This window comes from Rattus norvegicus, chromosome 7, assembly GCF_021556685.1.
Source record: "Rattus norvegicus strain SHRSP/BbbUtx chromosome 7, alternate assembly SHRSP_T2T, whole genome shotgun sequence".
NCBI classification, from domain to species: domain Eukaryota; kingdom Metazoa; phylum Chordata; class Mammalia; order Rodentia; family Muridae; genus Rattus; species Rattus norvegicus.
Genome location: NC_141540.1, coordinates 108,611,840 through 108,633,283, shown reverse-complemented (window position 1 = coordinate 108,633,283; position 21,444 = coordinate 108,611,840). Strand labels below are relative to the sequence as shown.

Below are 21,444 nucleotides of genomic sequence, written 5' to 3'. Positions count from 1 at the left end.
AAGTAGTTTGTCACCAAACTTCATGTGGTTGAGAAAATAAAGGATCATTTGGTGTCTTCTTTTGTAACAGTACTAATCTCACTTATGAGGGCTCCAACTTAACATAATCACCCCAAATAGTATCACTGTCGTCTGGGATGGTGATGTATGAATGGGAGGGGCATACAAGACCATAGATGAACCATGTTTTTATAGACCCTTAATCAGGGAGGAGAAGCATTCAGCAAGTTAGTCCTTGGAATCAGATTCTGACCCCACCCTGTTGCCTCTCAGCCAGTCTTCATTGACTTTCTGCACTCTGTCTGATCCAGGGTAGAAGGAAGCCTCTCCATGTTTGTCAAACGCTAGACAGTCTCAGAGCAAAAGGTTTGTGCTCTTCAAGGAAAGACTTTGGCCTTTATAGAGACTGGAAAGAGGTTACATACCTTGTATTGTTCAAGACTCAGTAAGTCACATACGAGCCTGCTTTAATCATTGTAGAATTCAAAAAAGGTACAAAGCATTAGGCTCTGTCTCTTGGTTACCATCTCTCCACTTACAGTACTAGATCCTGCTCTAGTAAATGTGGGAAAAATGGTAAAAACCTTCATTCACTGGGACATTATAGACAGACATCTAAAAATGCGGTCACCCACTTTTATGATTCCAAGGGATGGTTTGTATGAAAAAGCCATGTCCGGGAGGAATACAGTGAGACTCTTAAATCCTGTTTAAAACTTTCTAGAACCACAATGGAAGGAATAAAAGAAGAAAGGGTGAAACTACTTTTAAGAAGCATATTTCATTTCACTCAGGACAGTCAATATAAAATACTTCAACATGTAGTCAATGTAAAAGCATGGCCGAGATAACTCACTTTTTAAAAAAATATTGTACTAGTATTTTATAGGTAAAGCACACCTCAGCTTGGATTAAGCACAGTCATGTGCCCTGTGTGCTTGGAGCTATCACATTATACTGTAGTTCCGCAGGACTAAGTGAATATGTCAATTCTTCTTTGTCAAATCTTGAAGTTGGAACTTAATAATCTAATTTATGGAAAATTTATGTTATATACCCTTTTTTTTAACAAAATCTCAAATGTTTGATTTTACAAACAAAGACTCAGGAGCCAGATGCTAGGGTAAAACCCTTTTAAGTCAAAGAGACAGAGAAAGCACCCACCTTACCCTCTTCCTCAGCTTATGTCCCAAAAGGACAAGCAAACTCTTCTTCTCCATGTTGTCTCAAAAACCTTCAAACTGAATGTCCATCCCTTCTACTTCCTGTGTATCTCTCTATTCATCCTCCTGATTCCTTTTTACTCTCTTGTGGTTTTGTTCCTATGTTCATTCCCGGTCAACTGGTTGCCTTGTCTGACCTATGGTTGGCTTTATTTAATTCTGTTTACAATAAGCAGAAAGCTCTTGGATTAAAGGTGTGTGCTAGGGCTGAGCCATACCACCACTAGAAATGGGTTTTCCCAGTAAACACCACAAATTTGGGTTTCATCGTGTTATTAAATACCCTGCAACAGTACCCTGAGTCACCTTTTCTTTCCCCATCCACCAAATCCAATTATTTTTAACAGGAATGTTTGACCTTTTTTTAAAAAAATGGGGAGGGGGGTTGTCATTGTTTTTTTTTGTTGTTGTTGTTGTTGTTGTTTTTCTTTTTTTCAGATAGGGTTTCTCTGTGTGTCCCTAGCTGTACTAATTTACTCTGTAGAGCAGTCTGACCTTCAGTTCAGGAATCTATCTGACTCTCCCTCCCAAGTGCTGGGATTAAAGACTTGGCAACTTTGCTTTAAGATTTAAGTACATTGTTGATTTGAATGCTTTATTGAATAGTTTCATTCAAGAAATCAAAATCTGAGGGAATGGATGATTAGATGAAAGGATGGGTGGATTGGGGGTGAGTAGAGAGAAACTGGGGAGTAACAGCTAGAAAGATAGATGAAATAAATGATAATTATGACAGAGAGAGAGAGAGAGAGAGAGAGAGAGAGAGAGAGAGAGAGACTGAATAAATAAAAATAGAAAGAGAAGTAGAAGAGAGACCTGCTTTTGCAGGTATATGATGCCTTGAAGAAACAAAACACTATCCTTAGTATTTGAGGGCAGCTCCTGTGCTTGGTATCCTCAGAGTCTCCTTTTTCGACCCCCTGCCCCAGGGATAGACACAGGTTAAAGGAGGCAGATGCTTTCTTTATGAAGGGCAATAGAATTACAAGAAAAGCAAGATAGGAGAATAATACTGACAGTGTCCTGACACCCTTCCCATGGGTCATTCTTCACATCACATCAGCCGAGGCTGAGAAGGTGAACAGTGATTCCGTCACAGCTCTCTTTATCTCCAGTACCTTTGGGAAGCCATGGAAGAAGGCACACAGTTTGTAGCCTAATGAACTGGGCCAGCCTCAGGGCCCTTTAGTCCAAACATCAGCCCCAAGATGACTTAAAGAGGACACAGCCAGACCCATTGCCATTGGCAGCATGGGACAGTATACACAAGATCCAGGGTCTAAAAACATCTCTTACAGTTTGATGGTGGGCCACACATGTCATTCTTCTCATAAAACAAGATGAATAACACCCTCACTTATGGCACCTTGATATAGAATAACTAAGGTTGCTACCAAGTTCTGAAAAGTACCCTAGAAGTGTTCACATCATCCCAACACCTGTTTTCAGTAGAACCACCAGGATCTTTTTCAAGACTAATGTCAGAGGTACTCTAGACTAGGCCAACAACGTGAGATCAAGATGCATTTCTTTGTTCTTCAAGCTTTACCATCCAACTCAACATCTGACAAATAGACTCTGAACTGAAGAGAACTGGTCAAGTCCACAGTGCTCTGCAGTAGTTCTACACATTCTCCCATTCAAGTCTGATAATACCTTCTCTCTGTAAGTATAGCTTGTTACCAAATTTCTAAATGGATAACCTGAGGCAAGGAGAAATGCTGCCTTGTAGTTATCTTCCTCAAGACAAGATCAAGTATTTGAGCAAGGACAAAAGGAGCTTCATTCATATCTTATTCTGTCTATGCTGCTATAAGCAAAAACCACAGTCTGGGTAAGAACATGAATTTATTTCTCACAGTTCTAAATGGTGGGCAGGGAGAGACACAGACTTTCTGCTCTGTTTCTAAGATGGCTCCTGGAATTCTGTGACCTCCAAAGTGGAGGAGGAGAGCTACGTCTTCACAAGGTGAAAGGGTTGAACGCCCTACATCAAGCCTTTTCCTAAGGCTACTTGATTCACAATGTCCTGGCACTCATGACTCAGTAACCTCCCTAGAGGCACACTTTCCAGTAACTGACATGTTGTGAATTCAGTCTCAACATGAATTTTGGAAGGGAAGCAAGATTTAAGCAGTAACAATTTGTCTTTCCTACTCCAGCACATTTGAGTTTGGAGTTACAGAACAGCACCCTTAGGCATCATTGGGGAGCATGTATATCACATCAACCTTGGAAGAAACTATGTTTTACAGATTAAAATAGAAGCCTCAGAGGAGGAATGTGCCAGACTCACACTAAGGTGACAATACCTTTGTTCTCAAAAGGATGTATGAGACTACATGCTGGTATTCTTTGCCAAGCTCATATAGCCAGTTCTGTCTGTACTTGCTCCTGAATTAGTAATTCCCCTCTAGTCTCCTTCATAACTCCAGCCCTCTTCCTCCAGTCCTAGACTACACACATGCCAAGACCTATTTCATTAGAAAATTCTCTATTCAGTAATGTCAGACTTGGTGTCTTCTTACTCAGATAGGAGGAGTCCTTCCATATTGTCTTACTTACTGTTTCTAATTACTGTAATAAATCAGTCATCTTACATTTCCAGGTCACAGTCCCACACTGGGGGAAGTCAGGGAAGGAATTCAAGCAGGACAAGAACATGGACACAGGAAGTAAAGAAGAAGGGGTGCTGCTTACTGCATTGCTGCCAGTAGCTTGCTTGGCTTACTTTCTTATTCATCCCAGGACCCCCTGCTCATGGGTTGGCATCATTGACAATAGGCTAAGATCTCCCATATCTATTGTTGATTAAGAAAATGCATTGCAGGCTTGCTCACAGGTAAGTTCGCTGTGGATCAGGGTACCCTTTTCCCAGATAACAAATAGCTTTTGTCAGGTTGACCTAACACTAGCTAGCATACCACTGGTCACCATAAGCTTCTGTAGAATCATGAACTTGGCCTTGTTGTTTCCTCTAAACAGACTATACAGCCGTCCTGAGAAATGATACATTTTAGGCATGGGACTAGCCAGATAGCAATACTGACAGCTTTGCCAAAGTCTCACACAGAAAGGTCTCAAGGGTTCAATCTTTGCTATTCAAATTGAGAAGCAAAAATATGCAAGTCACACCCAGCAAAGGTAATATCTTCAAAACAAACTGCTACTATGTGCTTGAACTATGAGAATAGAGGGCATAAAGGTCACAACTGATCTAAATTTTTGGTAGGCACAGTTTTAAGGATAGACAGAGCTACACAGTGAGACTGTCTTTCATAAACATAAAACTCAAAATAATAACAACAGTAGGAATAACAGAGACTGCAATGGGTTAGGCCGTTCCTCATGAAAAATGTGCATGTGCTTGTATTTATTCTGATTAGAAAATAAAGGTAAATTCTGGATGAATAAGCACCATGCAGCTTAACAGAGATGATGTGGATTAGAATTAACCCACCCCCAAACCCTGAGCCTCTAAGTCCTAGATGCTCACTCTAAGCGTCAGCATTACAATGTAGCTTGAGGCAGACTTTCAATATGACTGAAAGATGCAAAGAAGAAACAACATGGGCATAGAAGAGCCATGCACCTTGAGCCAGAGCCCACATTATGGAAGAAGAAAACTGACTCCCACAAGTTATCCTTCATACTCAAGTGACAGGATACGTATGTACATGGATATAAATAGACAGTCATATGGACAGACAGACAGAGGAGATATATATATATATATATATATATATATATATATATATATATATATAGAGAGAGAGAGAGAGAGAGAGAGAGAGAGAGAACACACAATGTCCTCACCTAGGTATCTGACCAGGCACCCAGGCATCATACTGATGGCAAGAATATAGCTAGCATCAAGAGCTGTGGTCTGTGACACTGAAACATGTACTCAGGTAGGAGGGAGAGAAAGATTCAGATAATGAATGGAGCCTTGGAAGACTGTTGGACCCTTCCGGAAGTTTTGAGAAGGAACTGAGGAATCATGTATAGGCATTAAGAGTAAAAAGTAACATCAGGGAGCATGAACAGGATAGACAACCTACAAGAGATATTCTCAACATGACTGGGAACTTGAAAGAATCCTGCTCTTCCCCCTGTCCTGAATTTCAGTTCCCTCACATTCTTTAGATTAGGTGCTGTCTTGAACATCTTTTGTTCCTCCAGTAAACTACTGCACCATCACAGAAAGCAGACTTCAACAGCAGGGAGACTGGGAGCCCCAGCTTCCTGAAGATACCTTGCTCACTAGTTTTATTTACTCAATCTGCAGGGAGTTTCATGGCTGGCTGCTCCGAGAGGTGAATCTTGTTTTCATAGCATTTCACAAATGAGAGCATAGAGACTCAGAAAGGCCAAACTCATTGTTCAAGCACACCGTACTGCATAGGGGCTGAGTTAAGGCAATGTAGGCATACATTTTTGACAACCTACTTTTACTAAGGGTTCAATCTTTCCTCTAGCCCACCACCCAGCAGAGATTGTGAAGGAGAAAAGTTGTAAGTATATGGGGGAAATGGACCTGTTCAGCAGTAGTTCTTTGGGGTTGAGCTTGATCTTCTTGGGCAGCAGTTCAGTCTCCTAGAAAACACCAAATACGACTTCGTCAGTCCTTTCAGCAAGCAGACACCAGGCAGCTGTAATTCAATCCTGAAGAAACCAGCAGGAAGAAGAAATCGTCCGGCCTGAGATGAGGCTGCTGAAGTGGCAAGCTGCTGCAGGAACCTCACAAGAAGTTCTTGAGAGTTTCCCTCAATGTCAAAGTTACCACAAGTGGAGCTCAACAATGCTACGTAAGGGAACCAATACGTGTGTGTCTTTAGCAAAGAGTAGCAAGGCAGAGCTAATCGAACCAAGGCTCAGTGCACATCCTCCCCTGTCTGTGGGGTCGTACTTATACTCCTTCAAGCATTCTTTCAGGTGTTTGCTATATCCAAATATCCTTTCACCTGTATCTGCTTCAGGAACAGTCTTTCACTTGTTTACTTTAACAAGACGCCCTTTCACCTGTGTGCTCTAGCAAACCATCATTTGATATAACTAACTTTCCAAAGATCTAGAAGTTTCCACTTCATTGCTAGATCCCAGACTGTACAACATGAAACTCAGGCAGTTTCTCTGACACTTTGCCACTTCTCTGTGCATGGAAGGAGAAAGGAAGCTCTTCCGAAAACTGTCCTGCACCTCTCTAAGAATGTTCTAAGGCATTGGTTACAGGTCTGGGCTCTAGAGCCAGAAGGATGTCACTCAAACCTAACCCTGGTATCCCTTTGGCTTATTAAACCCTCTATTTCCTACTCTAGGACTAAGTAGTGATATTCATTTCTGAGTATTCCAAACTCTAGCTAGTGGACAGCTTGCTTGAAATGCTCACAGCACATGATAGGTGACTCTACTCATGATCATCACTTAAAAGGTCAAGTATCATGAAGCAGTTGAGGTCATACCTTATTTGAAGGCTGATGTTGGCTTGACATGGTTGCCAGATTGCAGTTTGCAAAATTCCCAAAAACCTAACAATCAGATTTTATGGGACATCCTGATAATTGGCAAATGCTGGAATTTGCTTCTTCATTTAACAGACATGTTGTTTGTTGTTGTTGTTGTTGTTGTTGTTGTTGTTGTTGTTGTTGCTGTTGTTGTTGCACTGGAGGTGGTGGTGGTGGTGGAAGTGGCAGTGGTGGCGATGGTGGCGGTGGTGGTGGTGGCAGTAGCTATTGTATTGTTTTAACAAACGCAGCATCCAGTGTCAGTGAAAATTAGGTCTGTGTCCCAACTTTGTACCTTCTTGGTCTTTTGATGGCCTCTGTGGCAGACAAGTCTCATTTAATCTACACTCATTCCTTCTTCAAGAATCTCCTAGCATCTATTCCCCCCCAAACTGAGAGCCAAGAGAATAATCATCTAATGTCCCTTGGCAGTCCCTGCTCATGTCCAACCCTCCCCTAATAATGCAGTGGCTGTAGGAGACCCAGGAAGTTTGCTGGCCTATTTAGGCTAGACATGTTGCCTGGGACCTGCCATTTTCAGTTGCTACCTGAAATATGCCCAGTGGGGCTGCACCCCATTTCCTCTCTCCACGTAGACCTTTGTACATGGGAGGGATCCACACTCAGTTTCCTAGGGACTCAACTGAAAGAACTCTGTACTTATTCTCTTACCAGAAGGGCTCTGGCTGTAGACTCCCCTTCAGAGAGCTGGCAGGCAAGATGGGAAGCCTGTATGTCCAGCATCTGATGACTTGCTTGATTAAAGGTCTTCTTCCCCACTCCAGTTCCTACTACCTGGAAGAATGCCTCAAAGCAATGCTTGCTATTACAGTAAAAATCATACTATGAGATCACAGCTAGTTGAAGCTAAAATGTGAGGTAAAATGATTTGTCCCATCTGATTTGGTTCTTTCTGTGGCTCAGAGCCAACTCCAAAGTAGTAGCACCCTGAGAGGAAGGTCACATGGCCAAGGACACAAAACTTACAAATGATTGGAAAGGGACAGAATGCCAGTCTGCTCTAGTTCAAGTACATATCCCAGTCATCAGTGCTGCCTCTCATCTGTAGCTCTATAAATGTCTGTTCAATATGTACTAGGATCTGGACACCACCAAGTTTACAGAGATAGTTTACGTCCTCATGATGGTGACAGCCACAATTTCATTGTCAACAGTAACCTCACCTCTCAGGGCTGAAATGGGTGGAGTCTATTTGAAAAAGCTCTGCCACCAGACCATTCCCTGCTGATAATATGATGTCCTGATGTCCTTCTATACCCTTTTTAGCAGAATTCTTTATTTGTCCCTAGAGTAAAGACACTTCCTGGACAAGGCAATAATGATTTCCAGGCAAAATCCCAAAGGAGTGACAGGTGGTATTCCCAGGGGTGAAGATGGACCGAGCCTGCATTTGACTTGCCAATGAGGATGTTTTCCCAAGTCAAATGTTGTTCCCCTAGTAACACCCTGTTTGTGAAAATTTCCCGATCGCATCCATTGGCTTTTCAGAGCATTTCCTCTCTCATCTTATGTGAAAACTTCTATCATTATTATCTTAATGTCGTATGCATATTTCTATAACATCAGTTGTCTAGTAGTGTTCAGAGAATTTTATGTTCTCTGTTTCCTTTTAAATAGTTCACAAAACAACTTTTCAGCAAGGTTAAATCAACATCAGTATGTCTTTGCTCTCTATAGAATTAGTGGGTGAAGAAGAAACTCAAATGAAGAATTGTCTCAGAGACTGGCACTCTTGTACCAAGCTATGTACCCTCTCTATACTCATGTGCTTGAAATAATTATTCTAGCACATTAGTGTGAGTTCCTTTAATGTGAATAATTAACTGTATTGATCTATTTTTCTCAAATAATATTTCCTTAGAGGTGACACATCCCATCTGTATTTGTGCTGAGTTAAGAATCAATAATACCCGTAATGTCTAAGCACTCCCAGCCCTCCACAGGGCAGAATCGGCTGCATTTGTATAAACTATCTTGGGACATATTTGATCATATTGTGGCCACACGTGCCAGCACTTACTTCATTTCTGCTGTTATTATTTAACAAAGTACAGTACATTGCAGTGTGTTTGTAAAAGGAACACTGGGACAATATGAGGAACACGGGTCGATGTTGCCGGTATTCATTTATGCTTTCTTTAGTGAGCCGTCTCCTTCCCTGAGTTTCTACAAATCTATAAATATTAGTTTTTGACATGGTCTAAGTCCAGGCTGATGCCCGCCTAACAGCCTTTATCATGAGGACCCTCATCCTTTCATAGAGTACCATTTATATATGGGACCCACTACTCACAGCAGAAACCTGACCATAGTGGTGAAAACAAGCAGAATTCATTTATGTCCCAATATAAGCATCCCAGTGGTGAGTAGCAGAGGGTCAAAGTAAAAGCTCAGGGATGCCAGGAGGGCCCCAGACTCCATCACTTCCGAGCAAGGACATCCCACCATATGGGCTTTTCTTGTTCTACTTAGGACCTGGTGGCAAGATAGCTGCTGTGTACGCACTGTGTGCAGAATGTCAACATTATAGACAGATGAAGAGACAGAGCAAAAAGACACGTGGGTTTCTTAAGACTTGGCTCCTTCATTCACAGATGCATTTTAGGCTAGATGCAGTAGCCACTGAAATCCAACAATGAGTGTTCACCCAGCACTGACTATAAGTAAAGCTTGGAAATAAGACATTTGGCTGTCCAGCCTCTGTACGAGAAGTCAAAGGATGAGGAGATCTAGATGGGGTGTGAGAAACAGCCTAGTATCTATGACCGAAGCCTTGCATACATTTAGAAAGCAGCTTGAAGGGGTTGGGGATTTAGCTCAGTGGTAGAGCGCTTGCCTAAGAAGCGCAAGGCCCTAGGTTCAGTCCCCAGCTCCGAAAAAAAAAAAAAAAAAAAAAAAAAAGAACCGAAAGCAGCTTGATGGGATTCTATAGCTGGAACCCTGGGCTGGGAGTCAGATTTCTCTCTTTTCCACCATCTGAGGTCAAGATCTGGGAGTCAGTAAACAAGTAATTCAAACACAAAACACTAAGTGGCAGGAGAAAAATGGAAGGTGCAGTTAAGTTCAGGCAGGTGAAGAAGGTTAAGTTAGGCTAAGAATGAAACTGGCCAGAAAAGGAGATAGTGACTGTCTTAATTTGTTCAGGCTGCTATGACACAGAAACCATCGACAGATAACTTCCTTAAAGGAAAACAAACAAACAAACAAACAAACAAACAAAACAGTAGTTGGTTTCTCATGGACCCACAGCCTAGAAAATCTAAAATTAAGCAATTAGGTATCTCATAAAGGTCTGCCCTCCTGGTTTATGAATGGCTTCTCTTTTGCTGTGTCAGCACATGGTGGAAAGGATGAGGAACTTTTTAAAGTCTATTATAAGGTTATCAATTGATTCATGAGGACTCTATCCTCATGATCTAATAACTCTTTCAACCCCCAGTTTCTGGATGTTGTCTCACTGAGGCTTTGATTTGAACATAAATATTGGGGCAAAACAAGCATTCATTTGGTAATACTGTGTATGTTGAAATGAAGGAGAGGACAAGGGAAAAAAGGAAGAGGGAGAGGGAGAGGGAGAGGGAGAGGGAGAGGGAGAGGGAGAGGGAGAGGGAGAGGGAGAGATAAAGACAAGAAGTTGCAGGGCTGGAAAGATGGCTCAGTGGTTAAGAGCACTGACTGCTCTTTCAGTGGACCTGGGTTCAATTCGCAGCAACCATATGGTGGCTCACAGCCATCTGTAATGAGATCTGATACCTTGTTCTGGTGTACCTGTTTTTCACTAACAGTGTACTCACACACGTAAAAATAAAGGAATTTAAGAAAAAAATGGGTTATATAGGAATGAGAAACTGAGTGTAGGGAAGTTCACAGATTTAGATTAGGGCTTTGGGTGAGAAATACCAGGATGCCAGCATGGGATATGTTAACAAGTATTTGAGATGTTGAGACACCCTGGAGGCCAGCATGTGCTTTGGTATGCTAATAGGCATCACAGTTAGCCATTTGCCCTAAATTTGTTTTGGATCAGACAACCACTAAATGAAAATTCTACAGTGTGGGGTGCATCCAGTGTGAGGGAAAATACTGAAAATCTTACCCTACAGTCCCAGCAGCAGTGAGGAATTGAGCACATTCAAGGTGGATATCACGACATTATGCATAACAATATAAAATCACCTCTAAAATTATAGAAATGTGCATATGAAATTATAGTTGAACTTGCTTCTATGCTAATATAGTTTGTTATTCTTTGGTATCTATGGGGGTTTCTGAGAAGACTACATCTAAGAATAGTCCTATCACGCCAAACTCTGGGGATGTTTAAGTTCTTCACATATAAAACAGCACAGTATTTTCATATAACCCACCTACAACTCCTGGCATATTTTAAACCCTTTCTAGATTACTTATAATATCTAATAAGATGTAACTTGCTACAAATAATTATTCTGTCTTGTCAAGGGAATAATTATGAAACAAAAATATGTTCATATTCGGGTCAAACTCATTTATTTTGAAGACTTTTCATGCATGCTTGAACCTCTGGACTGAAAAGCCTTCAAAATGTCTCTGTGGCTACATCTCCCTTGTAGAAATTTACAGAATAACCATGGAATCCCAGCACTGCCAACTGGGGAAGAAATGAATGATAGGCAGAGAATAGGACCTCTAAAGGTTTCGGGTAGTCCTTCATGGTAAAGAACAAATCCAGACTGCTTCAGGCCCTGGTTTTCTTGTTTCTTTTTTTCCCTCAGTATCAAAATCAAATCAAATCAAATAAGGATTAAACTAAATGTGCAATAGTGTTTACTGAATGAATTAGTGAAATGTCCAGGGAACTGAGTTCAATTACATAATCCCACCTCACCCTAGGATACATTTAAGGAGGCGTAAACTGCTTTTGCAGTTTGGAAACTTGTGCCCTGAGTATTAAGATGATGAAGCCCCAGTTTTTCTAAATCTTTTTCTCTTGGTTTGCTAACTTAGTTGTAATTAGTAAAATAAATTAGCATATGGGGACTTCAGCACACAGCACAGTAGAGCTCTGGACCAGTGTGATGAGCGTGAACTCACTTCTTTTTTTTTTTATTAACTTGAGTATTTCTTATATACATTTCAAGTGTTATTCCCTTTCCCGGTTTCCGGGCAAACATCCCCCTCCCCCCTCCCCTTCCTTATGGTGAACTCACTTCTGGTTTGGTGTTTTGTTGCTGTACCTTAGAACTGCTGTCTCTGCAAAGCTTCCTGTGTAGAAAGCTAGGTTACAGCACCCCCAGCTCACCTTGTACAAATGAAGGTGCTGCTGCCCCACTAGGAGTCCTTCTCAAAAAATTAGTTCAGATTTCACTTTAAAATTGTCAGTGCTCCACACCAGGCAATTCCAAATTGCCCAGGGAAGCTGTTGACTAAGGAGAGCCCACCAGTACCAATGGAAAGGACCCTGCACAGCACCAAGAATTTCCCGTTAAGTAATGCCTGTTTCCTGGGATTATGACTGGCAAACACTCACTGCAGAATATTTTGGAGGCCACATGAAAGTAAGAAAAAGAAAATAAATTTCACATACAATCCCCAGACCCAGAAAGAAAAGGTACTATTAACATTTCATTTGATTCTCTTAATGTTTATTTTATCTCTCTCTTATGCATATGTCAATACTTTTTAATTTTCTCTTCCTCAAACTCTTTTATGAGTGAATCAAACTTTACTGCCTCCTATAAATATTTACCATCTCTCTCAATGTTATTTATTATTCCGCCTTATAGGGCACAGAGTGTATCCGGGAGGCATCCCCTGCTACTCTGACACGGAGAACTCTGTAATTTCAGATGAAATTTGTTTGTGCAGGGGCTGTTATTATTTTGTAGGATGTTAAACCTTAAAATATAAATTTTTAAAGACGTTCTCCCTTTATTTAATAAAAGATTCTGGAAGGCCGACGATGCAGAACACAAGTGCTCAGAGTCAGTATGCACAGAAGCCGGAAGACCCGGTACAGTTTGTTCTAACTTTTCATTTTGAAAATACAGTGCACAGGGGAGTCAGGAGAGGAAACAATGGAAAAATGAGTCTTCTGTTTTACAAAGTGGAAGATGAGGCCCTGAGAGGGTGTGCGCACAATCTATTCCTAGCACCTACTTCTGCCCATCACGATTCTCAGTTTGTACCTCTACCTTGGACATCCAACGGAAATCTCTGGGCGGGGGGGAGAATCATATCTTCACCACCGCAAGTTTCCCAGTGGCAGTGAAGAAATGAGCACACAAAAGATGCTCAAGAGATCGTTGCTGGACTTCAGTCAGGCAGTAGGGGGTTCCATGAGGAGGCCAAGTCCTCAAACTGCTAGGGTAGATCCTGGGTCACTGCAGTGGATGAATAGTGTAGAATGAATAGGAAAAGAAAGAAAAATAGAAAGACAAGAAGGAAGGAAGGGAGGGAGGGAGGGAGGGGGGGAGGGAGGGAGGAAGGAAGGAAGGAAAGAAGGAAGGAAGGAAGGAAAGATAGGAGGGACAGCAGAGAAGGAAGGAAAGGAGAAGAAAGAAGGTTGGAAAGGAAGCTGGAAGAAGGAAGTGGAAAGGAGGAGGGACACAAGAAGGAAGAGGAACTAAGACCAAATTCACATTCACCCTTGCATGTGGTTGCCAAGCAGCTCACCTGTGTGGTGCTTCAGTAGGAACAAGTTCCAGTCCCACTAAGTGCACCAGTGGGACACCTCACAACTGTAAAAAGACATCCGTCATGAGTCACTGTCCTGCTTGCCCAGCCAGCTCTGCCCCTCCAGGCTGTTTGGTTAGGAAATCTGCCTGGCCTGTAGACAAGCAGCCTGGCACCCACAGCTCTCTACGTTGGAACTCAGCCATCTTTCCCACTCAGACTCCAGCACCCACTGCATACACCATAAACTGCCTCAGCCATCAGTTTTGCTCACCCCACTCTCCCCTTTTAATTAACAAAATGACACCTTATTAATTATTCGCTCCCTCCGAAAAATGATCCTCAGAGATGACAGGAGAACATTCTGGAACAGATGTAGCAGCCATGCAGCAGTTTGGAGTATACGTACTATTCGGTGCCATATGGTTCTGTGACCTTTGACCTGTCATGCTCGTCTGAGGGATCAGAAAATGTACTAATGAAACAAAAACAAGTATTTAAGCTGCTTAGAGTAGAGGCTTGAGTATATCAACCACACTCCACCCAAGCCCAGGGGCCCAGGAGTAGTTGACCAGCATAACTGTGCCACATGTTGGGGGTGGGGGTCGGGGGGTTCCTTTTGTTTTGTTTTGTTTTGTTTTGCTGTCTTTGGGTGCTTTGTTTGTTTCAGAGAGAGAGAGAGAGAGAGAGAGAGAGAGAGAGAACTTAAAATGGTGGGAAGAGTCTAGGAAAGAGGCTGGGGAGGGGAAAGCATATGACCACAGTATAGTGTGGAAAGAATTAAAGAAAAAAAAAAGAAAGAAAGAAATACTAGCCCACTAAAGATACTAGCAGCTACACAGCAGTCTTATCCAAGGTCACCTTCCTCCTTCCCCCAACCCAGCTTGTTTTCTGACCATTTTAACCTATGTGTGTTTCCTATACAACAATCCCAGGGACACTTCCCTCAGCATTCCTTCTGCTCCACTCCCCCCATCCTATAATTCCTATGCGGCATTCACCTTCCCAGAATTCCCTTCTGCCTTCTTTCTAGCCCTTATCTCCGAGCTGCCTCTATTGTGCTTCAGACTTATCTACAACCAGTCACCTACAACAGATTACACAAGATTTACATATCCACTTCTTCACTTGACTGTGAACTCTGAGGACAGAATTTGTTACCCCCTATCATTTCTTTGATTATCACCACTTTAAAAATGCTGCCTGGCAGGTGACTACTACACAGATGGATGGGGCCTGCATAAATCAATTTGTAGACTGTCAAGTGCCTTCAGTCTCCTACTAGAGCCTTACTGTTACAGTACTGTTGCCCTCTAATAGAGAAAGGAGCTGTGTTCTAACAGTTCCAGTGAATATCTGAAATTAAAAGTAGCCATGAAACTTATATATAAGCACTATGGTACCATGATGACAGGGATCTTGATAAGCAAGATTGCTAGTAAGTGGCTGAGGAATGGGTAGATATGCAGTGTGGATACACTGAACGACAGGATCATTCTTGTCCCAAATGGGATGGAATAGAATAACACAAAATGTCACCACAGTACTCAGAATGATGCAGAACTGAAAACTTACACATTTTTTCGAAAATGTTCATTAAATATGTTTTGTCTTAAAATCATTATATATTATCACTCGCAATTGTATAGGATGATGATAAAGTTTGCTAGAGGGACAAGACTTACTTTATATAGAATGGACTGAGGTCACCCTGTGATACATGTGCCATGGTCTGTCCTGGCTACAGAGTAAAGCAATTTCTTGGCTCATGTGGCGAACTAGAAGAAAAGATTCATTCATAAAAATTAAGAAAACTCTGTGTGTACCCTGCAGCATGGATATCACATGTGGGTTTCTTTCATGATAGTTCCTATGTACAGACAGCTCAAAGAACCAAGAAGTCTGGGTTAATGAACAAAGCTTCTGATAACTGATGACCCAGCTATACAAGTCCAAGCTTTCACCCCTGGTGTATTTTATCATTCAAGCAAGTTAACAGCTCAGACAAAGGATATGTAGAGCTCCAGCAGAGGGAGGATGTGTCCCATCAAGATACTGAAGGTAGCTCATCTGTCCACCAAAAGGTGTTCCGGACAGGGAGTGACAGAGAAAACATGCAAATATACTCCAGTAAGACTCATTTGCTGCTCATTTCCTGCAACATCCAATTTCTGCCAGTCTCAGTCAAAAACTCCAACCACACTTAAAACAGGTTTAATATGACTTGAGATGGGGATAAAAACGGTATCCAATATTCAGAAGCTTCCAACTGGTGGTAATAGAGCAGGCTCTGAACTGACACTTCATTACAACAGTACTACCCCTTCTAAAAAAAAAGTAGGACAGGAAGACTTTCATGCCTTGAAAGAAGCCCAGCCTTCTAAAGCCCTTTATTAGTGTGCCAATGGCTGTAAGCTTCTCTGGGTGTTCCCTTGGCTCTTATTTAATAGTTTTGAACCATAGCTGACTACAAGCAACTGTCACTGCATGGGAAACCACTATGGAGATGGGTCTACATGGCCAAGATGGCCATTTCAGAATCTGTCAGTTTCTACACAGTCAGTGACAGCACCAGTAAGTCCATCCAAAGTCCACACTCCACCCAGGCCACTATAGCTTGCTCTGTCACACAAGGCAGATACCAGAGAGCTAAGGACAATGTCTCTGTTACAGAGTCAGTCCTGGATCCCCATAACCATCCCTTCCTGTAGAAACCAGAGCACAGGAAGTGTTCTTCACCTCCTTTGCCCCACCTTCCCACCTTGATGCTTCCCTTGCTGTCCTTCTGGCATAGCATGGTATGCCTCTCCTTTGGGGAAACATGCATAACCAAACTTCTTTCCAACAGCAGTCATTCTCCCATCTGTGGCCTCACAACTCTTAACTAACAACAAAGACAGTACTAAAACATGGTTCAAGTATTACTGAGTTTCCCCAACATAAAATAGGATAGTAACAGGACGTACCCCACCAGATGATCAAACGGATTTAATGAGCTAATCAACATAAGTGGTTAGGGCTCCATACGTGCTTGTTCTTATCATCACTGCTTGCATTATGATGAGTGAATGAGACATAACAAGCCATTGGGGGAAGAGCGCTGATGCTGGGCCTCTCAGAACACGAGCTGTAATAGTTGCTGGGGGGAAAACCAAGGGCAGCTTTTTGTCCCTTAAGTTGTTCCTGGCAGGCATTCTGATGACAGCAACCAAAAACAAGGCCCAGAGGAAGTATGCAAAATTTCTTAGTAAAATTTAAGTGACGCAAATGTTCCAACAACCCTTTATGAATCACACACCATTATAAGAATGGTGAAAAGCATCACAGCCAGATGTTGTAGGCTGTTCACCACTGAAGAATCTTCATGGGGCCTTTAACAATGGGCCTAGGAAATGGTTGCTGGTGGTGGTAGGGTGTAGACATCAGCCCCTTTCTGGATTTAGTACGAAACCCTCCATCACATCCTGTGATTGTGTAGTCCTAAAGATGCTATGACAAGAAGACAGGCATCTGGAGGCAGCAGATCCAGCATCCTGGTCCAACAGCAAGATGCACACAGGAAAATCTGTAGAAATGAAAATTCTTCATCATCAGATTGGAGCTACTTGGAGAACATAGGGGCACAAATTGTGGCTTCCTGGAGCATGGGCGGTCTCTCTGGTGCCCATGAGATACGCAGAATTGTAGGTAAAAAGAGTGGATAGTACTGGACTTTCAGAATACTGAAGTGTGTGCGGCCTCCAACAGACTTCAGGAAAGGCTATGAAAACACAACATCCTTTGGTCTTTCCAGGGCAGAGGTGTGAGCAGGCAGAAGTGCTGAATGAAGCTCAGGAGGACGAAGTGTGGAAAATGTCCACTGTCACCATGAAGATAAGGTTCAACTTGGTACGATAGACCAGTGCATAAAACACCATGCAAGTGCATCAAGGGTCTGACTAAAGCTCAGCTCTGATCATGGTGATGGAAACTGTACTTTTACACAGCTATAAGATGATGCAGTTGCTGAGCTGCCACATATCATGGGGTGAAGCTTAAAGAAAGCTGCTACCTGAGTGGGTCTGTCTTTGAAATTAAACACCAATGCCTCCTGTCACTGTCACACCTACAACTGCTGAAGGCACTGGAATAGGTCCAGAATCTTTTGAACTCTCAGTGTGTCACAGACCTACAGTTACTTTCCAAGTTACAAATGATGTTTTGAGTGTGAGAGGCAAAGGCATCCAGACAAAAAGTAACACAGCCCCCAGCCACATGGGAACCAGGGATACTAGATATTACTTGTGAAACCTGTCTTAAATCACATACAGCACCCAATTCTGGCTCCATGTGTCAGACCTTCATGGGTCATATTTAACTTCACCCACAGGTTTAGTGAACATTCGTGGCAGCAACTGAACAGCAAGGCACTTTTATTTCCTATTTCCTGTCTTTTGTGCATAGGCCAGAACGGGATGTGTGCTTGTGCGGAGGGGAGTGAGCAGATGGCACCCTAGGGTGACTCTCACTCAGTAAACAAGACATCAGCCTTCTGCTCTCAGAACGGTGATTTAAAAAGCACCTTCTACATGTCCCAGATGCTTAATAACATCAAGACACCATGGTGTCCATCTGCCTTCCTCCATCTGACAGCCTCCTGCTGCTACCTCCTCCCCTTCACTGCCTCATGTTCTCTCTCTCTCTCTCTCTCTCTCTCTCTCTCTCTCTCTCTCTCTCTCTCTCCATTTCTGCTTCCTGGGGCTGTCTCCAAAACAAACCATTTGTGCCCAAGCCCTCCTCTCAGACAATTCAACTGGACAATCCAAACTTAGATGGAGTTCATAGGGCAGAGTGGAAGAAAGATGAAAGATATTAGAAGAAAGAAAGGAAGAAAATGGACATGCATAGTGTCTATGCTCTGTAGAGTGTAATTATGCATGTCAACTTTGTTAATTCTCAAATAGTTTGTGGACTAATTGACTGTTCCCAGGGGAAAGGAAGTTAACTTCTGCTTCAGATGGGGTCAAAAATGTCTCCTTGGCACACTACCCAACAGCCTTTTCCAATAACTCCCCAGCATGGTAACAACCAGATGGCTGTTTCTTGCAAGAATCAGGAAGTGGTAGAATACAGAGCAGGGCATCACTCTCTACCCTCCCAACTAAGTACACTGATAATATTCAGCTAGGCCAGGACAATCATCAATCAATTGGTTCTGATCTTTGACTTTTACCACTTTAAAATACAGAATTGGGTTATTGACCAACTACTTAGGAATTGTATTGAACTCATTTTTTTTTAATGTAACCCACATGTTTTTTCCTATTGTTTACATTTTGGAGTATTTGTACCCACCCAAGGGTGAGGTTAGTGAGGTAAGGTCATAAGCAGGCAGCTTGAGCACTTCTCATGACCACCACTGCAGGGCTGAGAAAGTCAGAGAAAAGCAACCAGAGCTTTTTTATCTGACATGCCCTGCACAATACTAACCAGAAGGAAAGCAATGAAAACAAGGAGCATATGTGACAAGGGTTAGTTTTGTTTATTTTTACACTCCCCCACGTTTTTCATAAAGTGCCTTGATTGTCAAAATAAAACTTGACACAAACTTCACAGCTGCTGGGACGCCAACTGGAATAACTGTAACAAATCAGTGTGGAGAATGCTCACCATGCTAAAAGTCGCTCTCCCATATTATCCAGCTATACACTTCTTGCTATATGCCCAAAGGACATGGCACCCTACTCCACAGATACTTCCTTAGCTATATTCATTGTCATTCTATCCACATACTACAATTCCACACAAAACTGACTGCCTCAGTGAAGGATCCCTTGTTACACCATAAAAGGGGTTTTATATTTTCTCTAGAATAAAGTGATAGTTCCGGGGGGCAAATGTCTCTATGGTTTAGATGTGGTTTGCAACACCAAGGTTCATGTGCTGGAAAAGTGTTCCTCCTGTATAGGCAGGCTGAGAGATTCTTGAAGCTCTAAGAGCTAGCCTCAGGAAAAGGCTACTACAGGCTACAATCTTACTATATTGATCACTATTATGTCAGGATTAAATTAGACTACACCTGGCCAGTGAGCTATGACAGACTTTAGAAGTCTGATCCCTCTTTTTCTTTCTCAACCCAGTTTTCTTGTTCAAACATACTCCCCTCCTACACATGGCCAATGTCTTTCTGCCTTCTGACATGTTGGAACACAGCTAAGACTCCCTTGCCCCTAACCAGCACTATGCTCTTGAGATAGCCCAGTCATCATAATGGTGATCTATAGAAACGTCTTGTCTTTAAATACTGCCAGTATTGAGTAGCCTTTATAGTGATACAAAGCTAATTAAAGTGATACAAAACAATTTAGTTATGATCCAGAGGAGAAGGGCAGTTTTCCTGTCAGGTCTAGATTATGAATCTGTATGACCATGAGTGTGACACCCACTGAGAAGCACTTGTCCCATATGAATGAAAAGAGGCTGAAGGGATATAGCAAGCACACCCCGCTGTGTCCATTCATTCTGAGACATCCTCTTCACTTTCTAACATCTCCAAAACCAAGTTGGACTATACCTCCTAGAAGATGGACTACTGAAGGTCCAAGATGAGGAGACTTGGAAAAGCAGAAACCACAGCCAGAGTCTTCCATATGATTGATAGCTGATTTTGTGCCTTATGGGTGTTATATAGCTTACTTTGGAAAATTCCCATAAGATCAATTGGGAATAGAAAAGCATTTTAAAACAAGAAACATGTAGCAAAGCTCATGAAGAAAGTGTAGGCTAGTGTAGAAAACACGAGGTCAGGGGACTGGGATACAGCCAGAGTTAAGACAAATTTCTATGATTTAGAAATTAATGAAAGCATAGGTTAAGCTCCAGCCTTTATGACCAAGAATACAAAAAGTGACAGTGGCTCTCAGGATCATGCAAAGGGCACAGTCATATGAATGCCTCCTTAAAAGTGACCCCAGTGGTGGACCTCAGTCTCATTCCAGTCCTAATGCATTCTGAATTTTATTCATTATGGTCTTCAAGCAGCTCAGTATCTCTGTATTGGCCTCAGTTCTTTGATCTATAGAAATGTGAGGCAGGAGTCTAGATAATTACGGAGGGTTTTTACTGAATCCAATTTTGTGGTTACAATGACATTATCTGACTATGCCACGAGACAAAAAGGCCTTGAAGGACCCTGGCCAGGTTCAGCTTCTACGCCACCATTAGGAACATGGGTGGGGTTAGCTGTGCTTGCTGCTGAGTAGCTACAAGTGATAAAAAATCCAAACAAAACAACAACAAAAACAAACAAACAAACAAACAAAACAGTGTATTGGTTCCTGCTGGAGCAGATCTGACTCTGATACCATAAGTTAAGAATTGAACAGCATTTCTCATTGGCAATAATATATCATCTACTTAAAGATGATTCAGTTCACAGTATCATTGTTAAATATGCTCTTACAAATGACCTGTTTTGATCAAATCTTCAGGAGAGATTTGACTAAATATCTAGATGATACTGAGACAAACTTTAACAACATAATTTCTAAGACATCTGAACTTGGTCTTGATTGTTGGGTAACAATTTACCTAATCCTTAAAGGTATAATATGTACTATCTCATAATTTCCATTAGCGAGGAGTCCAGAAGTGGAGTAGCTGGTGATTCTTGTTCAAGATATCGCCTAAGATTGTCCTCATGATGTGATGGAGGGTTGAAGTCATTGGTCATCTCAAGCCTTGTGTGGAAACAACCTGCCACTAAGCTCACACTCATATGACTGTTTTCAGGCATCAGTTCTTTATCAGCTAGAACTCACGGACTGACTGAACATCTGGACACATGAGTTAGCTTTCCTTTCTCCTGACACCTCAGATGATTCATTAAGTAAAGGCAAAGGGAGATCGCATTGGAGATGGAAGCCTCAGTAACTCTGGAGTCTAACTTCCTATGTCTACCCAATCACTCTTCTGTTCACTAGAAACTACACACAGACCAGTGAAGGAGAAAGATATTAGCTTCTGTCCCCCAAGGGAGCCGGATTAAAGCATTCATGGATAAA

General features: G+C 42.1%; 1 long non-coding RNA gene across 4 annotated transcripts in view; it reads right to left on the bottom strand.

The window, feature by feature from the left end:
- LOC102550565 (uncharacterized) overlaps positions 1-6,084 on the bottom strand; it is a 220,895-nt gene extending 214,811 nt beyond the window's left edge. For 2 of the 4 annotated variants that reach the window (XR_015625649.1, XR_015625646.1), the window contains exon 1: positions 5,761-6,053. This is a non-coding gene — a long non-coding RNA (uncharacterized LOC102550565). Of the gene's footprint in view, positions 1-5,760 lie in introns of all 4 variants that reach the window. The other 2 variants (XR_015625651.1, XR_015625648.1) reach the window with 2 other exon arrangements.
- Positions 6,085-21,444: the final 15,360 nt, after the last annotated feature.